A 17,352-nucleotide genomic window follows, 5' to 3' on the forward strand; every position below is an offset into this window, starting at 1 on the left:
GGCATTCTCCATTTCACACAATACTTATTCAGCTGACTGCTTCTTATGTGCAGAGTGTGTAAACAGGTGTTAGAGTGGAATGAAAAAAGAAAAGTGAGAATTGACACACCACCTAACTTCTAAGTAGAAGGGTTAGTATACAAAGCCAGCAGCTGCTTTATATAAATCTTAAAAAGATACATAGCCAGTACTTCTCTGAGCAGAAGAATCCCACATTGATTATGAATCAGAAACATGAGCAAAACTGATGCAACAACAGCCTATTCTGTATCTTTCCAGGTTTGTTTTAAACAATTTGGTGTTTGCTTGTAATATATACTCACAAGAAGGTTGTGAATATGTCTTCAATCCATAACAAACCCATAATGTATACCTCAAGTTAATACAGATGTTATTTTTTGGACTACCAACATTAAATAATAGTCAACATTTTCATAGCTTAGTTTTATGAGAATATACGTAGGTCTCGGAAGGCAAGGTGCTCATGGAAATTGTGCCTGACCAACCTGGTAGGCTTCTGTGATGAAACGACTGGCTCTGTGGAAAGTAATGTAAGTGATTATTCCTCTTGTCACCAGCACTTGTGAAGCTGCTTCTAAGTACTGTGTGTGGGTTTGGGCTCCCCAGAGGTACTGACGAACTGGAGAGAGACCAGCAGAGGACCATCAGAGACCCCAGGTGACCTGGGGACTGGAACCAAGGTGTGTAAGGAGACACTGAGGGTGTTTTTCTCCCCAGAAAAGGCTGGGGTGGGTGGAATCTAAACCTAACTAGACATGTTCCAGAGAAACCTGCTCTAACTTCAGTGTTCAAGTCATGCTTTGAGCAGGAGATTGGATTAGAGATTTCCAGCAGTCACTTTCAAACTTATTTGCTATAATTCTAAAGTATTCTTTTAGTAGTTTGTTTGGTTTTTTGAGGAGTTTGTTGGTTGTTTTTTTTTTTTCAGAAGATCACACTGAGCACATCATAAAGGTCTTGACCAGCATCAAGTCTTGTATATCACAGCTTATTTCTTGACACATAAAGAATAATCCATTTCTATATGCTTTATTTACTAATTTTCATCACTCAAAATAAGAACAAAGTCTTATTTGATAATACTTTGTAGATAAAAAGATGATACCTTCTAACCACATAGAAGGCTAGAGACTTGGAAGCATAGTTTGGGCTTTTGTCACCCCTGAAGCCAATCCATCCCCTCACCCCGCTATAGTTTCAAAGAGGAGAATAATAGCATGATCTGTTATTTTTGACTTGCACACAGTAAACTTTCTGCAAAGGCATTGGAGCAACATCACTTCTGCTTGGTTTTGAATCATGTGCAGTGTGTATCTGGCTGAGCCAGACTAGGAGCTACTCCTGATAGGAACAGTCATCTTGGTCCTGGCTTCAGATTCCTGCCTCTATTATACCAGTTTAGGGAACTAATCTGCAGAAGATTATTTCCTCTTCTGTAAGGATAATCTTTTGCTTGCTTCACTCCCTGAACTTACTGAAAAAGATCAGAAGGGTCCTTCTGACAAGGATCTTGTCACAAGATGCTGGTTCAAGGGGAGGGAATGAGAACATGTGGCCAGAGACAAGGGAAACCCTTTATGTCAGTACCTATATCATTGTATTGACTCAGCTCCATCATCCACACTTTCACTGTCCTGTTGACCGTTTTCAAATTAAATTGCTTTACTTAGATTTTTTTTTTCCAGACTGATGTACATATGAACTTATCAGCTAAAACTCATAGTCTTAAAGAATTTTCAGACATCAAATGATGGAGTTTCTAAAAGCAAAAAATTCTAATTAATGTACAATAGAGCATTTAGAAGAAAAAATTATGAAGAGGCAATTTTAAGTGTTCTAATTTTACATCAGACTACATTTTATTATATCTGCTTGTAATCTCCTAACGTTAAATATCTTGCATATGAAGAATGTAATTGAGAATGAAAGAAATTTTAAGCTTCAGATTGTGCAGGATTAATGTTTTGGCACTTGGTCCAAGCATCTAAATATTCTAAGTGAGTATTCCTAGAAGTTATGTTGCTATACCCAGTATCCAGATGGGATAGCCTGGGACTTAGTTTGGCTAATTCTGAATACCCTAGCAATCCTTAAAAAAAAACCAAACCAACAACAGACCCCCCCCCCCAAAAAAAAACCCCAAACCACCCAAAACAACTTAGAAAATAAACTTTGACCTATTCTTTGTTTGTAGAATGATTTACATGAATAATACATTAACTATTAAAAAGGAGGGACCATAGAACAGAAATCTTTTTGTATTTTCAGTGTAAACATGGTAAACTGTTGTTGTTGTTGTTGTTGGGTTTTGTTTTGTTTTGTTTTGTTTTAAATTAAGCTAGGGGACAGCATTCTGTATTGTCCTCATTAAAAAACAAAGGTCTGGCAACTTTTTTCTTTGAAATGCTGGAATGACCCAAAGGCTTGGAATTGAGATTTGATGTTGGCAGGAGAGTGACCTGCCTGTTGAGCATGTGCTTTTTGTTATTTCTGTGACAAATCTACATATTTAACCAAGTTTTAACCCTTTGGGGCATAACTCCTAGTATGATCTCTGCTTGCTGGATTTTTAACAGCAAAATCTTTGATAATTCTATTCCCTAATTATTCCCATAACCTCTCTCCTCATGGAGTAAGTGCATACCAGCTCCGCAGAGCTGTTGGGTATGCTCTGTCCCTTTAGAGGTCTTTATGTGACTAGATTGCAGGTACCTTTCAATGTAGACTTAGTGGCATAATGAATTCAGTCATCTTTAACTGTTGTTGAAGGTGATTGAACTGAACCTAACGGGCTCAGGATGTCCATTTCACTTAATGGGACTTGAGAATGGTAAAAAATTAGTAGAAGAAGTAACATCTTAAAACTATCACAAGCTGGTTAAAGAGTTCACTGCATCTGTCTGTCTGCTCTGCGACTCAGCTGGCAGTGCCTGTCCCATAACACGGCTGCAGAACCAAAGGAATGTTGGCTTTGTGGTCATTGGAGTTCACAGCTCTATATGTTAAAATTTAACAAATAGCAGCTTAATTTCACATGCTCAGCAGTAACCTGTAGTAGTTTTCCCCCCAGTTTTTGTTCTGAGAAATTAGCATAAAAAGTTACGGCCCTAAGCTGTGGATGTGGCTAGCATGAAAAAAGTACAGCAAGTAAAAGGTTAGCCTTATTTGATGTTACCAATAAAGCATTTGCAGTTACTCAGCCTTTTCACCTGCTATTAGGATAGTTATGAGACATGACAGTTATATCTGATTATGATGGTTTAAGGAACATAATCTGTCTGAGGGATTCTGCAAAACCACTGAATTGCAAAAGTTCTGAACTTTGTATTTGTAAGTTAGAGATTTTTCTTCACAGTATCAGCTTTACATGTGAACCACCGTACATCAGTTACAATAATGTAGCTGTATAAATGAATTATTTTTAAGGCTTTAGCATTAATTGTGCAATCTGTAATTCCTACCACTCCTTGTAGTAGTATGTTATTTAATGAGTACTAAGTGTAATGATTTTGTAATTTCAGATTTTTGCAAGAATCCAGATATTTTAAAAAAAGATTCTTTAAAAGAAGTAATTCACTGGGAACATCAGTTTAATGTTGACCTTCCTCACACCTTAATCGTCTTTAGTAATTAACATTTTTGGTGACAAATTATTTATGATTACTCTGTTTAAATATTGGGTTCCTCACTGCACTATGACTAAGCAGTCTGGGTGCTTACATCTTAAACTGAGAGCAGAAAGAGTTCATCATTCAGACAAAACTATGCCGTGGATTAAATCTCAAGCAGCAAAATTCCAGTCTCATAAGCACACATAAATGCACATATAATTTTATGTGTAACTTGCAAAGGGGAATCAACAAGTAAAATTTACCTCTCACCTTGTGATATCTCCAGTGTCTGTTAGATAACAGATAAAATTAGTGCAAATGATTGTCAGAAATACTGAGTAGACAATCTTAATTTTACTTACAGTTTGCATAGAAATGAATATGTATATGAAGTGCCATAAAGGAGAGAATAAGGCCCCCCCGAATCACTACCTTTTAACTCCAGATACTTTTTATTTTATGCTTTCATTTTTATTGACATAAGCATAATATTTAGAATTAAATAATCTACATTTAAACAATTATTTTATATTGATTGTATTTATCTCCTGAGCATATTGAATCTTTGCAAACCTTATGCCATAGAAAAATATCCTCTGTAAGTTAACTATTATTTTTCTTACTGCTGTTTTATAATGAGTATGACAAACTGGCAGAGGTACTTCTGGGATCCTAGTATGCTCCTCAGTATTTTGCTTGTCTGTTAAAAACTCTCTCCAGTTGTGTTAAAAAGTTTTTCAATTCCCATCAGTCTCTGGAAAATACTATTTTTCTGGTAACTCAAAATGTTTTGGATAGCTGACTTTCCGGTGAGTTACACCAGTGCCATAATTAAACTCCACTGAGTCTGCTGCATCCTTTGCATCTTGCAGATTCCAATGCCTATTGGATCCACCTTTTTTTTTTAAACCCAATAGAAGTGTCATTAGTTATGGGATGGTGGATCTGAGTATGGGTTTAAATTCTGCTCAAGATTTCCTTTATCTTCAAACGTTATAGCCATGGATTTTAAACGTGTTGGATATATAATACTTGCATACGTTTGTGCACTGTTCAAATACATATATTGCTTTACTTAATTTTCTCCCATCAGCTCTTTGAAAGAGCCCTGGATTCCAGTACGTAAAAGATAAAACATTTAGGGGTGATAGTGGAAATACTTGAAAGCAAAAGCATTATTTCACCATTTGTCACTGCAGCAGGTTTATTACCAAATTGGTTATGAACACAACAGCCAGCAATCGCAGCAGCCACTGAACTTGAAGTAATTAACCTACTCACAGAAATATAGCTCTAGAGAAAAGAATACAAGTACATTTACTTCTACTTACTTTACTACTTAAACTTGTATATTTAGCATCATCCAATATGCCATGGATGATGTCATGAGGTTTTTGCAAAAATTTAATTGAATTTCTACATAATCTAAAATGTGAGTATGAAGTGCTTGATTACACTTTTGCTTTTTTCTTGTATCTTTCTCTATCTTGGGAGAGTTCTCTGAGTTTACTTCTTTCCAGTTCTCATAGTAGCTATAGCCAAACTTCTGTCTAAAGTTTTTCCTTGCCTTAAGCCTTTTTCTGTTATGTTCTGTTTACCTCAATAAAAGTATAACTTTGTGTTGGTACATTTCTGGCTTGGAACAGAATCTGGCTTTGATGTTCTGCTGTAACCAAAGTTAGTACAACTTTGCTGTTGATTTCAATGAATAAGATCGCAGGCTGGCTCTTCTGAAAAGCAGTAAGTTGATCATGCTTGTCCAAAGCTAGTTGCTTTTTATTTGTTTCTTTGCATGCACTAATTACTGTCTAGCTTTCTGTGTTTCTTACCTGAATGAGATCAACTGTTTCACTTTCCTCCTACAATACATTATTTGAAAAGAAGCCTACCTAGCTTTCGTTGGATTTAACTTGAATCCCGTTTGTCATCTGGTATGAAATCCACATGGTCCAGAACCCTGGAGATTAGTTGTCTTTGTCAATAGGGAGATGGAAGCAAATTTCATTTACACTTTCCATTGTAAACATTAAATTGTGGAGGTCTTGCTGCATTTGTTTTCAATTTCTAATACATGTCTTAAAATGTAAGCATTAATTTTTAAGGTTGTTCGTACGAATAAGCCGTGGAATAACCCAAACATTCATTTTATAGATGCTTAATCTGACTTGCAGCTTCATGTTTAACAGTTTTGGCCACAATCTGCAGGATGATACCTGTGATTTTTCCAGATCTTTGCACTTTTGGAAATATATTAGTGGTATTTACCTGTTGACAATTAATGGGTGGTCTTGCAGTTTGGATTGTGAAGGTCTTTTGTATACTATTCTTTTTGAACAAATTGAGGATTTATTGATTCCCCTCTCCCCCATTTTTTTTTTTTTAAATTTATGAAACACTCAGTATTCCTCTCCTTTTTGTTTCTTTCTCTATTTCCTGTTGCCTTGCATTTCACTTTAGACTGCTGGGGGTGTCCACCCTCTCTTTTATTTTCTCCATGAGTCCATTATTAAGTATGAGTGACAATATGAAATAATTTGGGACAAACATTACTGTTAACCATCTGAGTTTTGTGGCAGTGGTATTGCAATCAGAAGCTAACATCTTGAGAGAAGATACTATCTTTACAGCAAAGAGAACATCTTTGGACTGATTTGTAACAAAAATTTCAAGTATTCACTTGTGAATCCTCCGAAGAACACGAATTCCATCACTGAACCATGTTCATATGCAGCAAGTAAAAACCATTATAGTTAACATGCTACACCAAAGCTCACTTAAGGCTGGTGCACCCTCTTTAATGAGCAGAAACAGGACTCAGAAGCAACATTAACACCAGAAAGAGGCAGATGGAAACTGGGGTAAAGAGATTAATTCACTGCAACATGGCAGCATTGGAAACATTATCTTCCCCTTTTCCGTGTAGATGAGGAAAAGTTGAAAATGTTAGAGAGCTACTGATTACCTTTAGGATCTTACATCCTGCTGTTCTGGAAGCCCTTGTAGGGGAGCCACTGAACTGGTCAGTATTCTGTCATCCTGCTGCACCCTGTGATTCTCAGATAGCTGTATTTCACTACATTTATTTTTCAAAGTATTGATTGTCTTGTTTGTATTTGTTGTCTGTGTATGAAACCTATTAAATCAATAGGTCTTATATTTTGTGATCCTCACAGTATTCTTAAAAATCACAGAAATTATTACAGGCTTTCATGCTTCAAATTCTCTTGATCCCTATCTGTACCATGAAGTATAGTAAGGATAGCAACATCTCTCTCTCTCTCTCTTCTCTGCTATGCAATTTTAAGAGTTTTAGTTATGTGGGATAGGATTCTCATTATTGTTTCACTTTTTTTTTTCCATTTTAGCACACATACAAAACTGAGATTCTGCAAAATGACTGCTGTTCTGCTGAGGTATGTAAAGTGATTTTTAATTCCCATGAAAAATTGTAGTTGAGAATGCTTAACATTTTGAATGCCTTAGACTTAAGATAATCCTCAGTCGGTGATTCTGGAAATTACAGAAGACTAAGGAAAGGCATCAGCTCCAATTTGCCACTTTCCTTTTTAATTGTCTTGCATAAATATTTTGGTTAAAACATCTCTTCAGTAACAGTCTGTTTCCTGAAAATAGCAAGATGATTTATACATTTAAAAATATGAAATTACTAATACATAATGTGTTACTTAAAAAGAAATTTACAGTTTGTCACTTATATCAGTTGATTTGTATGGTCAATATATTAGGAAAAATATAACTAAAGAGAAGGAAATTAAAGGGGGTAGGGGGGTTTTTGTTGCCTTTTTTTTTTTTTTTTTTTTTTTAAAAACATTCCAATTACTGCATAATTATGCCAGGGCCCCCCTACTCCACAACAGAAATATTCAAACAGCTTGATATATACTCCAATAAGAAGTCAAGCAGGTTTTTGTATGTTAATGGTAGTTTATGGTAGTGGGGAAGAGAGTTGTATTTTAAATATGCAGAAAATATAAAGCAGAATTTCTCGATTTAGTGGAAAAAGAAACACATAGACAATTCCATGCATTGCTGCCATAAAGCATTAACTTATAAATGAAAAAAAATAGTGTAAATGTTGAATTCCATTACTTTTGTTTTCCCTTGCAGAATGGGGTGTTTTCTTTTTTGCATGAGTGGGAATGAAAGTGCATTAATTTAAAAACAAAACAAAACATTGCAGTTATTTCACAGAGCAACTTGCAGACCACAGTCTGAGAAGCTCTGATGGAAGAGGTTAGATTTTAACGAGCTGGCTGAATTTCATTGAGAGCGTAGAGAATGAGAGAAATGGCAGTTACAACATAATTTATCTTGATAACCAGAGGGATTGAATCACTTACCACATTCCCATAGTGCAAATATTTGTGCAGCTAGGTTTTCTGGGTCCTTTCTTTGCCCAGTCAGAATCTTTGGCAGCTTTCCTCTATGCTTTTCTAGTGTGGATTTCTGGGCTTTTCCTAGACAGGTGTTGAAGAACATGAAAGAAGCGCAAACATTTTGTTTCTTATGTTTAACTACCAGTACTCCTCATTGTCTTTACCTGCTGTATTATAATGCACACACTGTTAGATAATACAAATAAAGCAACAGCAAATAACGGAGGTAAACAAAGAGTTTCAGAAAGCAGAGGTCCCGACAGAGGGGCATTGTTTTGTACATGTGATTTGGGAATATGGAAAAAGAATTAAAAGTCTTGTTTAAAACTTCTGAAGCTTAGTCAGATTTTCGTGGTGTGTTTAATTCAGATGTTCATATTTTAAATTATTGAAATTTAAAGCTAGTTAAGAGACTTTGGAGAAGTATATAATTCATCAGTGATCAAATGTATAGAAGAATATATCTTCGATGTCAAAATGGATTAAAATTCACACTGGATATATTTTAGTTGCATAGGGGTTTCAGAAGGTGAGAATCATCAAAAAGTTGGATTAATATGTGTGGGTTTGAATTTATTTTTAAAATATGAAAATAATTTCAAGATTAAAAATGAACCTTTGAACAGCTGTGGTATGTCAAGGGCTTGAGTGGGTAAAGGAAAAATAAGCCAACAGGAACTGAATATTTATAAGGATTTTAAGTATTATATAAATAACACATGCCACCTTTAAAGCAACATTACAAAGTACATCAGAGATATGAGGGATAGATTTGTAGAGTCATCGTGGGTATTCTTTCCAGTTGAGCTCTTTCCCACAGTATTGTAGTCTACAGCCACGTGAGTTGTCCTAAGTCATCCACATGTATGTTGTTTCCTCTTAAAAAATAGCCATCCCATATAATGAAGTGCTTACTTTGGAAAGGACACATCTCTTCAGTAGTTCAGAACTGCTACTAGCATAGATTCTGTGTCACCTTGCTGGGTTTTCTTCTGACTGTATCCACCATAAAGTAGCAGAATGTAGCTATAATAGCCATTTAAATTCAATATATTCTCAAGGAACAAAATACTGTTTTATAAATTCTCACTAGTAGAGAAAAAGTGCTGTGATAGAAGCACAGTGCTTTTCCTCAAGCTTCTCAGGAAATACTTTGTAGTTATTTTAGCACTGAGAAGCCAACAATCAGATCATACAAATTTGTTTATCAAGAAGCTAGGCAGGAAAGGTTGCCAGTGTCATGAATTATCTCCTTATCAGATTCAGGTCTGGTATGCCACATGGCTGTTCCAAACTCCAGATTGCTAAACTCCATTTTAGCAATCCAAAATTCCATTTTAGCAATCTGGAATTTGTCCTCTTCACTTGTGAAGCCAGATGAGAGGGAATTGTCTGTTGTATTTCTATATATTTCCAGTTACCACAGAAATCTTTGTTTTAGAGAAATCTTTAGAAAGCTTTTAGAATTCCCTTTCTTTTGAATCCCTTCTTTTAGGAAATTTAACTTATTTTTTTTTCCCCCCCTAGGGAATCTTTCTTTAATTCCTACTAATATTAATTGTATTAAATATAATCATACTTTCATAATAACAATGAAATAGTATAATGGAGTATAGTGACAATAACAGATTGAAAAACTGTAAGACTAAAGTTGTATAAGATGCCTGCTAATTATTTACAATCAGCTTGATATTATCAGAGATTCTCAATACAGAAATTGTAGCAGGAGACACAGAGTTGAACTTTACAGAACACATGTAGTGCTTATCATCTTACATGTTCCTTATAATGCAACTCCCAGATATTATGAAAAAACAAAAGGGAAAAAGAGAAAAGAAAAAAGTGGGTTTGGGGTTTTTGTTTATTTCTTTTTGTGGGTTGTTTTGGTTTTTGGTGTTTTTTTTTTAAATGAAAGGGTGGAACTTTCCTTTTAAAAAGATAAAAAGTATAATAATAATAATAATAATAAAATAGCAGACTTGTTGAGGCAAACACATTGAAGTCATTCAGAAAAATAACTGCATGACATCATGTGAGAAAGATAGAACCAAAAAAGGGCAAGTTTTATAGGCCAAATAGCTTCTATTCATTCCCAAAGAATTTGCCCTACTCACACAAGAATTGGGAGAGAGAAGGAAATAAAACCTTCATCCTTGGAAGCTCACAAAATACAAATATGTTGTCCCAGATAGAAAAGGTCAAAAAAGTAAAAAAATAGAATAAAATAAAGCCATGACTCTAATCAGGAATGCTTACTGAGAAATAATGACTTGCTGCTCAAAAAATCAGAGCTGAAAGTTACTCCCAATAATCCAAAGAAGTCCTGGAGCCATTGTGAATCACTGTATGCTCTTGTTATCTTACATTTTCAGCAAACTAGTGTTTGCATATAAAAGGATTATTTTTGACACTTTTTTTCTATCTTGATCTCTCAGAGCAGCAGGAAGACTTTTACACCTTTATGAATTCAGCAAGGTGATTCACAGGCACTTGCTTGGCACTAGCAAATTTCAGAAACTTGAGCTGCTACACAAGCTGATCTGTGCCTTGTAGCGCATCCTGTTCTGAGGCAGATAATTGTTGTCTAAACTAACCCATATAGTTCAGGAGGAAACAAAGCATTTGGGTTCTGAGGACTTCCAGGACTAAAGTACTACATAATCTCAGTTTCTATGTCCCTTGACATATTCAGGCTACTTTGAAGTAAATGCTATGCTAAATACAATGGGGTAAATCTTGCCACGGTTGTTTGAAATTACCATCCCTACTTCTCTGCCCCAGGCCTATTTACCTGCCCTGGGCTGTTACCACATAGCAGAACAGAGCAATCGCCTGCCTCAGCCATTTCAGTTTGTTGTCTGACATGGTAGTATAAATTAGTAAAATAGGCTTTTTATCTTCAAGGTTTGGTAATGGGTACATGTGCTGTATTGCACAGGCTGAAGACTGTTTACCATTGCAGCATCTATAGTAAGGCATACTTACCTCCTGCCCTTTCTTATGTTCAACATATAAGTAATTAACATTCAACGTGGCTGTTCCCTGTCTCTGTTACTCTTCATGGTGTCTGGTAGGACAAGCTTTTCACTGTTGTAGTCCTGTGTATTTTCTTCTCAGCCATCAGAATCTGCATTGTAAGCTTGCTGCACAAAATCTAAAATGTTGGTTGTATAGGCTCTTCAGAGATCACTTTTCAGCCTCAGTCTTCATAGGACAGTCATACTCGGTGCGCAGAGCTGGATACCAGGAACTCTGATTTCCTTGTTGAGAAGCACGTTCTTCACAATTGCATCTACTGTCCCTTACTGTGTCTATAAAAAGAGAATGCAGTGCTTCTGTACAGGATGGAGTATTCTTATGGAATATAGAGATGGATGGTATTCCTCAAAGAATTCTGGTTACCTTTGAGTAACCTCCATTTACTTTATCACAACTGGATCAGCTGAGCTGTAGGCATGTTTCCTATTTTGCTGGCTTTGGTAGGGAAATGATAATCTGCAACAGCTGCCACACCTTGATTGCTCCATTGAACCAGAATCAGCACCCTTAAACTTGACTATACTGAAAAAAAAATCTACTTCATATTAAAATCAACATGACGATATTTTTGGTTGATAGTTTTGGGGATGTATTTTGCCTTTTTATGGAATGCTACTACAATAGATAGATGTCATAACACAATATACATAGCTTTATTAATATTGTTCCAATTGCTTTTGTTTTGTCTAGTTGATTTATTGACAGTTTTCCACCTTGTGCTTATCCTGTAACAATAGTGCTTGGAATTTTGTTTCTAAAATCCATTTATGTTTCTTTACCTGCCCTATTATTATTTTGTGGCTTTCTGTACTTCAAGGGCATCTGTCTCTGGACAGATACCTGCTACCTGCCTCTTCATTGTTTCTACATTGTCTTAGGATGGCCAGTTGCCATTACTGCACTTTCTCTCCAGCTGTTAGCAATTTTCACATCACATGGTTCAATCCACTTTCTTTATTAGAAATCTTATTTGTCCTTGAACATGTGCAATATGCATAGAAATCGGTATATTATCAAATTAACATATAAAAGTCCTTGACATTGATATTTCTGGGAATGTGGTTAAACTCATGCACTGTGTTAGTCATAGCATTCTGCTTTTATCAAACAGAATAAAGGAGCTACTCTTGTCGAGAAGAAAACAGAACAGCAAAAAAAAAAAGTGTCAAAAGTTTACAAAAGCAGCAAGGTAATATCAATAAGGAACTAGCTGTGTTATGTGAAACCTGAAAAGGAACTGGTTTAAATGGGTGCAGTTGGACAAGATTAGGATAGTTGGGTACCTTTTAGTGCACGTCACAATTATTGTCTTGAATCAGTCTGGGGCTACCTTCAGAAGGTGGTGTATCTTAAAATAGCATTATTGTCACACACGAATGTCATTTCCAGGAATAACACCTAAAGCTTCAGAGGTATATTGGTGCTTAAAAGCAGATTTGCTGGTTTCCTGGAATATAGACTTTGATCAGCTTTATCAATAAAATAATGACATAGAGTATTTGAGACACTTTTAGCTTTGTGATTTACAAACAAACAAGAGTAGTCCTAAAGTTCTAAGATATTAGAAAGGAAGTGTCATTCTTAAAGGAACTTAGAAAATTGCTCTTTGGGACCATGCAGAGTTTTAAGGTAGCAGACCAAACCAGACTAAAAATGTGGCTGTAGTGATGAGCAGTGCCATTTGAGTATTTTACAGTAGTAATATGAGAAGTAATGTGAGATTGCTAAACTTCTGTGTACAAGCCTAGCACTGTGGAAACATGGTATTACTGTTGCCAGCAATTTTGGTTCCATTTATTTATATGCCTATGTGCATTTAAAATCACAGTTGTACTGTGGTATGTATATGTCATACATACTTCATATGCATACTCCTAATGAAAAAGTTTTAATATTAAAGTTAAGGAATATTTTTTACTTTTGAAGCATGTGAGTCTAACCTTTTCAGCAACTTTTTGGTAAGACAAGATGCATCCTTCATGTGATTGTTGGGAGGAGGTGAAGTGAAATTACCCCACATTCAGGTGAAAGCTACACTTAGCTGTAAACTTGAAGAGTAAATGTTAGTTTAAAATAATTTTTTTGCTACCGTTATGGTTACAAAAACATTCTGTAGTAGCAATGTTGTTGCCATGATAGTCTTCAATGCTGCATGATCTGTTGCATAATACAAATTGGCCTACTGTCTGTAGGCTTACATTGGGTATGCAGCTGCTTGTAGTTCTGCAGGATTGGTTTTAGGGAATTGCCAATTAAAAAAAATACATTAATTTTGGAGCTATGAACTGTGTGTATTCAGACATCCATCCCTGATGGACTGGTTCCCTGGTTAATTTATGTGACCAGAGCCTGTTGTTCTAATCCTTGCTCAAATCAGATAAAGTTTTAATCTCTTCTGTGACAATGTTCTCACTCCACCTTTTTAAAAATCAGCTGGTTAGTCTCAGTTAGTTACTCTAGAGTCCATTAAGAGTCAATCCCCAGAAAATAGGCATTTTTTTTCCCCCTCAAGAAATAGGCACTTCCAGAAGGCAGTTTTTTCTGCCTTCTGTCTCTTTCCCTAGGCTGCCCAGAGTATAGATTTAGATGAACAACTTTTTTTGCATATTTACAGAAAACTAATCCCACCTGAATCATGATAGAAATGGTCCTGCTTCTTTTGCCTTGTTTTCATACACTGATAGAAAGCACTGAGAAAATCTTCCAATTAATATTTTATGAAGGCAGAGTCCTCTTTAGAAAGCCCATGTGAAATATGCATGTGGTAGCAACTAAAAAAAGAAAGTTCTTTTCTTTTGCACCACCCAGAAAGAGTTCCACATACTTGTTTCTGTAATTCACTCTAAAAATGTTATTGAAGGAGCCTGCATAAATTGCCATCTAAATCCATTGAGCAAAGAAGTGTTTACTGTAACAGTCCAGAAATCTTCATAAATGTAATAGGTAATTCCTTATAATTCAGGTCCTAAAAAAATGTGTGCCGATATTACTTTCTGATAATTGAAGCATATTCGTCTTTCTAAACAGGTGAAATGCATTTGTCATATTTAACAGGAGATCTAGGGAGAAGAACACAGTTTTCCATCTGAATCTTTAGTAAGAATAAGGGAGTTGTAGGAGGGGCATAAACAAAATGCAAAAAAGAGTGATGACAAGACTTCTTTTCATGTAGATACAAAGAAACCCCACCACCACAAAGGTAGTCAAGGTCTGTACTAAGGGATAGCTTTCAAAAACTTATGTTTTGGATTATTTCAATTGCCATCACTTTTAGAGCCTGATTACCAAAATGAGAAAATGATACATGGAGGATAAGTAGAGGAACACTCAGTGTTTTATTTTTTGGCATTATTAGTACATTTTAGATGGCAGGCACTAGTAAAACTCAGAGCAAAGCATTGGAATTTGGCTTAAATGATATGTTTTATTTCCTCCAACAGAGAGAAATTAAAACAAATCCTGTGTTTGGTGGTTTGAGTTCAGCATTTCATAATCAATGCGGTTAAGTAAGCAGTTGAACTAACCTATACACCACATGTCAAATCTTTTCTTATAAACTAATGATTTCGAGCTGAGTATATAAAAAGCACTTCTTACTGTTATGTTCCAAACAGCGTATGTGGTAATACATTAACAAAAATATCCATAGAGAAAAAACACTTTTAGTCTCAGTAGCTAGTGGATTGAAGTTAAAAAGAAATCCAAAACTCTCTGCAACAAGCAATGAATTTTAATGCGTAAGAGTCATAAAACAATGGCTAGTATGTAACCTGTCTCACAGAAAGATGATTTAATGTCACTAGCACTCTAAAACAGCTTGGTGCGGCCTTCAGTCTCAAAGACAATTTCACCTGTTGCAAAGCTTGTCTGAAGTCCACATATTTTTGAATTATCAAAGCATGCCTTAGAATCAAAAGCTCAAGGTTTTGCTTCTCTTTTTTTTTTTTTGTCATGTGTAGAAAGAATAGTTTTCATAAACCACGTGACAGTATTATTGCAATGGATTATAGACATGCACTGATTGTGTATTCTTTTTTTCCTAACCATTTTGAAGATTAGCAATATGAACAGAAAATTCTTAATAATAATGCCATTAATAACATATTTGTTAATAAAATGGAAGATTTAAAAATGGTTAGTAATAGGATAATAAGAAACTGAATGTCATGGATGAGGGTCAAAAAGGAAGGAGACAATGGAACACAAAGCTGCTATAGAAATTAATCTGATGGAACCTTAAAGGGTATTCATGCATGTTAAAGACAATATAAGATCAAGAAGAAAAATGAAGAGACAAATTCATTTTAAAGCACTTGATGAAATTAGATGTCTTTTACCATTGCAAACTGCAAAGAACAGGTGAATTTTCCTGTAAGTTAACTGCAAATATTACTTTTATTCAGGAATCCAACTCACTCCTTTTTCCCCAAGTATAAAAATAAAAAATTGTAGGATGAACTAATAACTAATTTGCAGTCATCCAGAAGATAAGTAGGAGGTGAGTAACAGGATGGATTTGTGAACAACAAACCATTGTTAAGCAAGCCTGATTTCCCTCTACAACAGGGTAGCAGCTCTTGTGAATGAGGGAGAGGCAGTAGAAGTTGTGTGTTTTAATTTTAATTAGCTTTTGAAAATGTCTCAAATAGTATTTCTCATAAACTGTCTAGGGACATACAATCTAGGTCGTACACTGGCAACATTAAGGGCTGTATGCCAGATTGAATTTCCCCCTCCAGATTCTGTGATTAAGAACCTGTTGTAAGTTGGGAGATGTCACATGCTGCTTCTTACTGGCAATGTGTCGCCTCTGTGAAAGATAGTGGCTTCTCCTATGTATCCCTACCAATGTGCTGTGATTCCTGTTGTCAGGGCTTGGCACAAGAAAAGAGACAGAAATACAGAATGAGAAGGCTGTAACAAGCAATAGCTCAAGGAGGCTGAGCTCTGCCTGCTAGCCAGTTTTATTAGCTCTCCTGATGACAACTGCAAGGGCTACCAAAACAACAGATAAAGCCCATAAACAGAAAACAGGTAAGACTCTGTGGAGAGTTTGGGGAACACCTAAGGCACACTAACACCAAAACAATTTATAGAATGATAATCTCAGGGATGTCCGCAAAGGGAAGCTTCACAACATTTATTTACTGGGACATTCATCCTGGGAGTTGTCCCATTAATATTTTGTACTAACAGAGGTCAGAATGGGTTACAAAAAAGTGGTTGATCAGGTAATGAGACATAACACTGTAGATAATTTTTTGCTAATTGGTCCATAGCAAGTGGAACTGCTCAGCAGTGAAAAATCTGAAGAGTTGCATTTGGAGTCACTGCTGACAGCTTGATAAATAACAGGTGATGAAGAATGAATCAGCACCAACAGCTAACTGTTCATTCTCTGCTAAAAAAATTGTTGAAAAAGCAAAGCTTGGCTTAGAAGCCCAAGAATTAATTGGTGTCAGAAATAGAAGCAATGATCATTAATGTGCCACATGGGCATATTCACATCGACTGATACCAGTGGATATTGCTGATATCATCAGCAATAGAGAGCAGGACAAATTCAAGCCAGGAAAGTAAGAATGACCTGGCTCAGCTTCTGAGTTTGTTTTGGAGGTAGATTAGTAGCAAGAGTTCTCTCTGGTGAATGACTCTGATCTGTTACTCGTCAACTAAACAAGCCAAAACAGAAGAAAAACAAAGCAACTCACCACCTCCAAGTGAAGTGGAGTGTGGGTGCCAGGTATGCTCAGCTATTCACTCCAGAGTGAATCTGTCAGCCCTAAACCTGCACGTTCTGGCAGCTGCTATTGCTATACATGGGGAAGAGGATCAAAGAAAAGATACTGAGAACACCACAGATAAAGTCTTCTGGAGTCCTCAACTCCAAACACTACTTTTATGTGAGAAGAACAAAAATAATCTCTATGAAAAATTGAAAAATACGTCCGTAACACTGATGAGGAAGTATTCTTCTGTAACACAGCTTAATTCAGTGATTCATGGACCGTATCTCATCCCACATAACTTTAGGTACTGGTATATAAATTTTTAGCATAGTCATCTTAAGGTCTTATGTCATCATCAGAAAGTTACTTTCAGAGTAAGTAACTTTTCAGGGTTCAGCCCTCCTGACGTCTGAGTTGCCTCTGGAAGTAGCTCTCTTTCTGGCTTGGAGTCACTCAATGGCTGGAGCTGATGCTATCTCAGCTATAGATGCTATCGACAGTTACAGAATACCTCTGCCACAAAGGGGTTCTCAGCTTAGCTCCAAACGAATGCAA

Source organism: Haliaeetus leucocephalus, unplaced genomic scaffold (genome assembly GCF_000737465.1).
Source record: "Haliaeetus leucocephalus isolate CR32 unplaced genomic scaffold, Haliaeetus_leucocephalus-4.0 Scaffold636, whole genome shotgun sequence".
Taxonomy (NCBI): Eukaryota; Metazoa; Chordata; class Aves; order Accipitriformes; family Accipitridae; genus Haliaeetus; species Haliaeetus leucocephalus.